Source organism: Triticum dicoccoides, chromosome 7B, assembly GCF_002162155.2.
Source record: "Triticum dicoccoides isolate Atlit2015 ecotype Zavitan chromosome 7B, WEW_v2.0, whole genome shotgun sequence".
NCBI lineage: Eukaryota > Viridiplantae > Streptophyta > Magnoliopsida > Poales > Poaceae > Triticum > Triticum dicoccoides.
The window spans coordinates 447587016-447597411 of record NC_041393.1 but is presented as its reverse complement, the minus strand read 5'-3'; positions in this window follow the sequence as shown (position 1 = coordinate 447597411).

Genomic DNA, 10396 nt, shown 5'->3' with positions numbered 1-10396 from the left:
TCCGGGCAAAAAGAAAATGATTCGCCCCCCTGACTGCTGGGACCAACCAGCTACATCTTCGCAGGCAAGGAAGTGCCTGACAGTCGGGACCCACCTGGTCGAAGCGTACGTAGCGTTGTCATCCTGGTCGCGAACGTGTACGTACATACTGGTTGATGTAGAGGCGCGCACGTGTCATAGTAGAGGCGCGCACATGTCGTAGTAGAGGCGCGCACGTAGCATGTACACGTACGTACAGCGGCCAGGGTGCAAGAAATAAAATACGGTCACGTATGTGTACATACCGGTGGGGTCTCGAACGCCTAGTCGCGCATACCGCAAAACGGAGGAAACGGACCTCCTATGATCAAAACAGGGGTCCTGTTGATCGAGAGGGGCCTGGCGTACCGCAAAACGGAGGAAACGGACCTCCTACGGTCGAAACGGGGGTCCTGTTCATCGGGAGGGGTGTGGCGTACCGCAAAACGGACAAAACGGACCTCCTACGGTCGAAACAGGGGTCCTGTTCATCGGGAGGGGTGTGGCGTACCGCAAAACGGATGAAACGGATTTGTGTTGGAGCGCTACGGTCGTAACGGGGGGAGGGGGTGTGGCGTACCACAAAACGGGACTCCACGGGATACTATTCATCTCCACCGTCGACCTCCTCCACCTCCACGGGCTACCGTCGACCTCCTTCAGCCTCCACGGGCTCCTGTTCATCCAGCCTCCACCGCGCGCTACTCCACCGGCTACTGTTCAACCACCCCTCCACGGGCACCCCTCCACCGTCTACTGTTCATCCAGCCCTCCACACCGTGGGGTCCTATTCAACCACCCCTCCACGGCCACCCCTCCACCGTCTACTGTTCATCCAGCACTCCACAGCACGGGTTCCTGTTCATCCAGAGGCAACGCCACCGCTCACTGTTCATCCAAACCCCCCCACAACGCTCACTGTTCATCCCAGAGGCAGCATTGATCGGCTTCAGTTAGCAGCAGTAGCGAAGGAATCGCTCCATCGGGTTCAGTTAACAGCCATTGATCGATCCCTCGGGTTCAGTAACACGTAGCCTGCAGTGCAATCACTCGGGTTTAGTTAGAGCCCAATGCCTCACTCGGGTTCAGTTAGAGCCAACGCCTCGCACACACGCGCGTACGTACGAGAGAAACACGCATCGCTCCGCCCCCGACCTCCCACCGTAACCGACAACTCCCCGAAATTTTCCTCCCCCTCGCTTCTACCACAGATTTTTCCGTCATGGACGGCCCAAAGAATGTCATGCAGCTGCGTCTCCGGCCTGCCCAAGACGAAAAGCCCATTTTCTGTCATGATTTTTTTTCATAGAAGTAGGAGCCCACCACATCTATGATGATACCGGGTTTTGTCACAATTATCGTCATAGAAGTGTCATATGTATGACAGAAAAATATTCCGTTCGGCCCAAAATGTCACATATGTGTCTTTTTTGTAGTGAGGAAGGGGAAGTGTCCTGGTAATCCAAGTCAGAAGAATTGAGCGGTTGACGAGTAAGACCCGCCAAGGGATAAAAGGTATTTAAAATAGAAGTGACCTCATTCTGGCGCTTCCTTGGGGTGTTTGGTAAGCCGGAGGAGAGCTCTGCATCCTTGCTGGTTCGGGTCTGCCTCCGGCTTTCATGAATCTACCACTTCAAAAGAAATTGAGGATCGTGATGAGCTAAAGGATGGGAAAACATTACTTTCCAGGTCACTCTGCGGATTTTCCGTCTTGGCAAAGGCTCGGAGTCAGAGGAAAGGAAAGTTACCTCATCAGCCTTGTCGCGGCTTGCTCCTGTGTCCTTCTGCTGATAATCAGTGTCAATAAGATGGTTAAAAAATGAGCCAAGGGAGTCAAGGGCTACCTCCGACTTAGAAGAGTCTGCTAGCTGAAGCAAGTCAGAGGCGGTGGCCTTTTGCCTTTTCTCTTGGCAGCCTCTTTCCTGGCGACTTTCTTCTCCTTCCTGGCTTTCTTGGCAGCCTCATGGTCATATTTGACCTTCCAGAATTTATCACCCGCCTGTAGGACATTAGCAAAGGTATAAATATGGGTGAAGCCATGGAAAAATCAAAGTAATTAATTCATATGGGCGGCTTACCTTTGGCGCTGGGTTAGCCTTGCAGAAAGGGGCTAAGACCACTCTACTACAGTCTGCCAGGCTCTCGTTCAAAAGAGACTTCGTCATATCGTCAATGACGTCTTCTGGCAAGTCATCAGGGCTGTGACGCAGAGGGTCATCCTTCGCGCCTGTATAATCACACATCAAACCGGAGCGGCGGCTCAACGAAATAACCCGCCAGGCGAGCCAAACCCAGACCAGGTCGATGCCTGTTAGCCCATTCCCCAGAAGAGCCTTGGCCTTGGCCAAAGTGGGGGCGAGTGATTTGCGTTCGTCGGCTGTAATCTTGTCAGGCAAATGATAGTTGGGCCCGAGACGAAGAGCACGAAAGCCGGGCAGAGGGTTTTCGCTAGCCGGAGAGGTATCTTGACAGTAAAACCACGTCATATTCCAATCTTTGGGGTGGTTCAGCGGGTTGGCATAAGGAAAGATCACATCCCTACGGCGCTGGATTGAGACACCGCCAAGCTCTAAGCTCTGACCGCTAGCACACTCATTCTGGCGGTTCAAATAAAACAGTTCTCTGAAGAGCAGCAGATTGGGTTCTTCTCCAAGGTATACTTCACTGAATACTTGGAAGTTGCAGATATTAGACACAGAATTGGGTCCGATGTCTTGTGGGTGAGGATCAAAGAAATGCAACACATCTCTGAAGAATTTTGTTCCAGGTGGAGTGAAACCCCGGTTCATATGATCTGTGAAAACAATAACTTCTCCATCTTTGGGTTGAGGAAATTCCTCCTCTGGGTCAGGAGCACGATAAGGCATGACTTCTTTTTTCGGCAGATAGCCGGTCTTCACAATGTCATCCAAAGTACTGTCAATGACAATGGATTTAACCCAGTTGCAGGAAGTAGGTGCCTTTGGTGCCATTCTGATTGAAAGCCTAAGACAAAGCAAAAGTGCCGGTTCAAAATTAAGCCAGACAGGAAAAAATATTACTGTGCATATTCAAGACGGCGGCTTACGAAGGGGCCTAATGGTTTAAGGATAATTATGTCATGGTTATTTAAGCCTCCATAGGTTCTATAAGCCGTCGAGATTATTTAAAACCGCTGTGGGTGATCAGAATTATCAATTGAGCATGGTCTTTTCAAAGTCGGTAATTAGAGTCGCCATGGCTAGATGAATCTAACAGGTGCCGATTTTGCCTAAGTGTTGCATAAACAGGTTTCACAAACTGAAGCTATTATTTTGGATCAAACAAACGTTCAAAAAAGGAAAAAATTCTAGACCTAAAAATATGGTGCACAGAAGTTCATGTGTTCTACTAAGGATTCTTACAAAGAAAGAAGATCTGCTAGTACTGAAAATAAATGCGGAGCAACTACCGCACGAGATATACGCTATCGTTGGATCAAACAAGCTACGGCAGAAGCAAATGCGAAGAACTAGGATGAACGAGGAACTGTACAGAAGAACATACTAGCCCTAGCATGGATTATGACACAGAAAGAGGAAAACTTACTGCGGAAGATCTGCGGTGGAGGGGCGCTGCCGTTCTCTGGTCAAGTTCAGGTCGATGCAGCGGCCAAGCTCGATGGAGACGAGATGCGCTGTGGCGGCGGCGGCGGAGCTCCATTGACAGATGTGGGCGAGACAAAGAAGATGCGGAACATGAAGAATGCGGAAGACCTAGTCGGGTCTATTTATAAGGAAGGGTCATTAAAAGAGCATGAAAAACGAGGCCGAAAATATAAGTTATCCAACTAAGGGGGCGCCTCGATTTTCGGGATGGTCATCAAGACAGAGATCCATCGGGATACATTGAAGAAAATGTGCTTTTATGGCAGGTGACGTCATGGCGGGTTACTACAAATCCAGATGATGATGTCATGGCGGGTTACAAATTTTTTATAAGAGCAGAAGATTTTTCTTAAGTGTCAAAGATTGACATGAACCAGTTCAAATCAATCTGGGGCCTAATGTTGGGGATATAACTATTGGTATGACCCGCCCAGGAGGGGCCGGGTTATACTTACAAATATTATTGAAGCCCAAGATCCAGGATAGAGATGGCGGTTCAGTTAAGGGCCCAAAGCCCGGAGGCGACTGAGGCTCGTAGTGATAAACCGCCATGTATACTTGACTTGTATTGTAAGGCAAGAATAGTTAAGAGACCGAGCCGGACACTGTTTATGAGCCAGCCAGGACTCTGTAGAGCCGCTGGGCGTCGACCTTTGTATATAAAGGGATGACCCGGCGGTGGTTCAGGGCAAGTAACATCAACTCGAGAGCTAGGTCAAGCGATTCGCTCCCTGGTTATCGAGACATAAGTAATCCCACTCCAAACTGGATCGTAGGCTTTTACCTTCACCGTAAGGGGCCGAACCAGTATAAACCTTGTGTCCTTTGTCCCGATTAACCCCTTTAAGCTTCCTAGTTGCGATGGTTCCACGACTAAGTCCTTTCACTAGGACATCTGCCATGACAATTCCACGACAGCTATGGTTCGAATACGAGCAGGAAGCCGGCCAAAAAGGGTTAATAGCTATGATTCGAATACGATCAAGCCCCCATTTGGTCTTTGAAGTAGGGTACCTATGTTTGAGTTGTGCTTTGCAATAGACCCTCTTTGGTCCCTTTAATTTTTTTCTGAGAACTCGAGCTTTGCGAGAGATAAATTCCTCTTGAGCCGGAATTTTAAACCGGATATTAGAGCTTCAGTGAGAGACAAATTTCCCTTGATCTGGATTTTAAACTGGAATTCTTCTTCATTTTGAGCCAGAAATTTTCTGATAGCCTTTAATTTTTCATCAATATAGTGGCAGCCTCCGGGACCGGGTTATCTTCCCCTTCAACGTCCTGGGGTTCTTGAATTTGCTGAAACTGGCAAGACTTGCTGAGTCATATCATTTTAGCCCCCGAGTCTTAAGATGACTCAAGGAGTTGGCTTGAGTTTCCTCCTTCTTGGCCATAGCACAAGACTGCGTATAGCTGTCAGCGGAAACGCTGAAATATGTTGAAATTGGAGGCGAAGTGCTTCAAGGAGCAGTATGACACAGTCGGATGCTGGCGCGTGATAACGTTTGGTGCAAACTCTGCATCCATAGCATGATGATTGCCCTTGTAGTGAACAATTATCCTGCATAAAATATCACCAACCCAAAGTAATTGCTCTTAGAAGAATAAAACATGTACTGATGAAATTCATAGGAAAAATAACACCTGGTATTTTTTGTTGGATGATCGTGCTGGATAATGCATCACACTGCTTTGGCTTTTGACAGAAGAATTGCTCTAATGTGTGTAAAGACAGTGATTGGAGACTGAAATCTGCCAACACATCTCTTTTGATTCCCTTGAAAATCGTGCCATATTGAGAGGAGTAGTAGTACTGTCCTCCTATCTTCAAGTGCCTAGGATGATTGAGTTCTCTGTATGTAGTCTTTTGGTCTACGACTAGTACTTGATCGTGAAATCTTTTGCACGAGCAGTGGTAGGAGAGACTGATGGAACCTATTGCTTTTGTCTTCTCATGCATGTATAGCAGATATTTCTTTCCTTTCCTCGTCATCAAGTCATCCATGCAAATTGATAAAGTAGTTTTTTTAGAGCCTGAGAGGCAGCGACTTAGCGGCAAATGCGAGGCGGCTCTCCTGCTGCAGCTTGAGGCAGACAGCTCAACTCTCCCGCTGTTGTGGTTGAGGCGGCGCGAGATGAAGCGAGGGCTACCGGAGCCGGAAGGGTAACATGACCCGGCCAGACGTAGCGGTGAGGTAGAGCACATCAGAAGCAGTTGCAAGGCCGAACGGCTCATAGCTAGCGGAAGCAAAGCCAGTGAATCGGCACAGCGCAGAGGGGTCGGGTTGTAGGTGAAGGCGGCCGCTCTGCCGCGGGCGTGCTGGCGACGCCCGAGGCGGTTTGATGGCAGGAGCAAACAACGACTCATAGCGAATCGTGAAAGCGACAGCAGCTCGCAGCGATGACAAAGGCGGGGGCCCGACGAGGCAGAGGCGGGTCAGCGGTAGAGTATGAGTCTGAGGAGACATCCGCTATAGTAGAGTACGACTCGACCGGATCGCGGAGGTGACGCGAGTCCTATCTTGCAGATGGCAAGGTGAGTTCGGGGCAGCTCAGCGGGGCTCGGAGGTGATTCGACGGCCGGGTCGCGGTCACTCGTGGTAAAGGCAGAGGCAGTTCAAAGCGGTCTGAAGTAAAGCATGGGGAGAGGCGGCCGCGGCGACTCGCAGCAGAGGCAAGGAGATCCGGTGGCTGTTGACGATTGATTCAGCCCCGATGGTGGGAGCAGCGACTCACAGGTGAGGCCGAGCCCTTGGCGATTCATGGCAGTAGTTGGGCAGGTCGGGTCACGCCGGCTATGAGTCGGCTGGGCTCTCTCGATGTCAAGGGCAGAGATGAAACAATGCTTGAGACGGAGGGAAGGCCGCCCAGCAGCGGGTCACTCGAAGTAGCAACCTTGGCCAGCAGGCCCTAGGGCGGTCAAGGTGAGGTGTAGCTACGACGGCTTTGGCGACGGAGTCCGGCTCGTGGCCATACTTGGTAGTTTCTAACTTGGGTCGCAGGAAATGCGAAGGCCCGAGGCAGCGTAAGATGGAGGCGGAGTAGTCCGGACGGCTCTTCAGCTGGCGGGTCATCAAGGCAAAGGGAGACCCCCGCTGGCTCACAGCAGCAACATCGGCGGCTCTTAGGTCCAGCAGAAGTGAGGCGGGATGCGGCTTTGTTGATTTTAGCTGGGGGAAGGTAAACCGGCAGGCTGCCGGGCCTCACGCGGATCGAGCCAGAAGAGGCCAGAACCGGCCGGGCGCTCGAGGACATGTGTGAGGTTAACGAGGGCTTGAGGCGGCTCAACACTGTAAAGGTGGCTGAGGCACCCGGAGCAGTGACTCGGAGGCGAGACAGTCTGGCTGCAGCAGACGAAAATGGCGCAAGACAAATGTCTTGGCGCGACAGCGAGCGAGACTGCGAGCATGGAGGCGACTTGTAGACGGCATCGACTCATTGGAGGTAGCGACTCATATCCTTGACCCTGAACGAAGTAGTAGAAACATGCTACTCCAAGCTACCCAGTACTGCTAATCTCATCCAAGATGTGCGTATATGCACCACCCTCCTCTTGATTGATGCTCCATGGTTGAATTGTTTATTAGAAGTGGATTCCTAATTAGCCTCGTGCTGACACATTACATTGGGTTGCAGCTTTTCCTTTGCTCCCCACGAGGTGAGTCTGCGGTGGAGGCGCGGCTGGCGACTTGCGACAGAGGCAAGGAAAAAGAGAGCCACAGTCGTGGCTTAGGCAGACCACAGTAGCAGCTGAGAAACCTCAGCTATAGCAGACGAGAACATCCCGACAGGGCGAAACTGACTGGTGCGGGGTACCCGGCCGCGATCGGAAGCAGAGCCGGCAGGTGCGGCAGGACGGATTGAGGCCGCAACAGCGACTTAGGCAGATGGTGACTCGCAGGCAGATGGCAACTTAGTGGGAGCGGTACATCGAGACCGTAGTGGTCACTCGGATTCGGCGAGGCGGGTCAACCCTGCTGGTTTTGACTCCTCGTCCGGCTTGATACGCGCCTGCAACCGTGCAGTAGTAGTGGAGGCGAGGCGCTGGCGAGGCGGCGGCGGTTCACGGAGGTGCCGGCGAGGTGGAGACGTGGCCAGCTCAAGGCGGCGGCGGTGCAGGGCGTGGAAGAGCAGAAACTTGCGGGAAGAGGCCAACGCGGCGAGCCGGCTACTCGTCGATGCGAGTAGGGCATGGAGGCCTGCAAACCAAGGCGGGTCGGGGCGCGGTTGTAAATATGGTGATGGAGCCCAGCAATTCAATGCGGTTCCAGGCAGAAGCGGCGCCTCAGGTTGGAAGCAGCGACGAGTTGGAAACACGGCTGTGGCGGATGGTCAAAGCAAGGCAGGCAAGGCGCGGTAAGAAGAAGTCAGCGGCTAGAGCTGGGCGGCTCAAATCCGCACCGGCAGGGGCGGGTCTCCACAATGGTGTTGAGGGCGGCTGCTTTACGAGGGCAGCAATGGCCTATTAATCTCTTGCCGACTTGGAATGAATCTGACCACAGCTGCGGTGATGGTGGCCTTTTTTCCCATTACAGTATCGTTGTTGATGATTAATCCCGGTCCTGATTTGGAAACAGCTCTTCTAATTTTAAACTCGGCTTATCTTTGGATTGGACCTGTTTATCTTCGGCGAGTCTTGGCTACCTATGATAATTTGTATTTTTCCGTCCGTTCTGCCGCGAGCCGTGTCACAAATAATTTCGAATTCTGTGCCACTTGATGCTTCACGATTGTACGACTGTTGTGGACAGAAGACATGTGCCATGCTTCTAAATCACGGCGGCGCTCGACGGAAATCCAATCGGTCTCGCCGATACGTGACCGCTTTAAAAACAAAATTGATCTAGTTTTGGATTGGGTCGTGCGTCCGTCTTGTCGACTCGGCGACTTTGCAGCGGCGCACCTGACACAACCCTAATTCCTCGAATTCTCCTTCATTGGTTGATCGCGAGCTTCTCGATCCCAGAAGAGATCCCTCCAAGAACTCAACACCACCGTGCGTGGGCCCCACTGTGGGTGCCAACTATCATGGAAACGTCACGGTAGATGTCCTAGTGTGAGGACTTAGCCGTGAGGCCAACGCATCTATGTGGTAGCTTGAGAGAGGTTGATCAGGGACGAGAGATGCGAGGCGAATCAACACAAAAGACAAGGATTTAGACAGCTTCGGGCCCCGGGAAACATCATCCGGTAATAGCCCTACATGTTGTTTGTGGCTAGGTCTCATTATGCTCATGAGGGAAACGTCATATATCTGGCTCTCCTCTAGTTGTGTCTAGCCTGAACGATTATTTTCCCGCTCTCCCCTCTTTGGGTGCCCCGCCCCTCCTTATATAAGTTGAAGGGGCGGGTTACATGTAGAGTCAAACTCAGATTAGGACTTAACCTATTTTGACGTCTTACCATGGGCTTCTCACCATGGGCTTCTTAACGTCTTGGACTTCTTAACGTCTTGGGCTTCTTAACGTAAGCTAGCTTACAATCTGACTTACAATCTGGCTTAACTGTCTGCCGGCTTAACCTACTTAACTGTCTGCCGGCTTACCACGCTTAACTGTCTGCCGGCTTAACCTGCTTAACTGTGTGCCGGCTTAACCTGCTTAACTGTCTGCCGGCTTACCACGCTTGACTGTCTGCCGGCTTAACCTGCTTGACTGTCTGCCGGCTTATAATCTGCCAGATCACCAATGACACACCAAGTCTCAGCCGGGTCATATCTCCGGCCAGGTCACACCGCGGGGTATATCCCCGACAGAAGGTGTACCCAACAGTTTCCTTTGGGTATCCTATGAAGACGCACTTCTCCGATTTGGGTTCGAGCTTATCAGGTTGAAGCTTTTTCACATAAGCATTGCAGACCCAAACTTTAAGAAAGACAACTTTGGTGGCATCATCTCAACGGATTTTGATGGTGCCCTATGTAAAGTGAATGCAGCCGTCTCTAAAGCATAACCCCAAAACGATAGCGGTAAATTAGTAAGAGACATCATAGATTGCACCATATACAATAAAGTACGGTTACGACATTCGGAGACACCATTTCGCTGTGGTGTTCAAGGTGGCGTTAATTGTGAAACTTTCCCATGTTGTTTCAAATGAAGACCAAACTCGTAACTCAAATATTCTCCTCCACGATCAGATCATAGAAACTTTATTTTCTTGTTACAGTGATTTTCCACTTCACTCTGAAATTCTTTGAACTTTTCAAATGTTTCAGACTTATGCTTCATTAAGTAGATATAACCATATCTTCTTAAATCATCTGTGAAGGTAAGAAAATAACGATACCCACCACGAGCCTCAATACTCATTGGACCACATACATCGGTATGTATTATTTCCAACAAGTCAGTAGCTCGTTCCATTGTTCCGGAGAACGGAGTTTTAGTCATCTTTCCCATAAGGCACGGTTCGCAAGCACCAAGTGATTCATAATCAAGTGATTCCAAAAGTCCATCAGCATGGAGTTTCTTCATGTGCTTTACACCGATATGACCCAAACGGCAGTGCCACAAATAAGTTGCAATATCATTATTAAACTTATATCTTTTGGCTTCAACACTATGAATATGTGTATCACTACTATCGAGATTCAACAAAAATAGACCACTCAGCAGGGGTGCATGACCATAAAAGATATTACTCATATAAATAGAACAACCATTATTTCTAATTTAAATGAATAACCGTCTCACATTAAATAAGATCTAGATATAATGTTCATGCTCAACGCTGGCACCAAATAACAATTATTC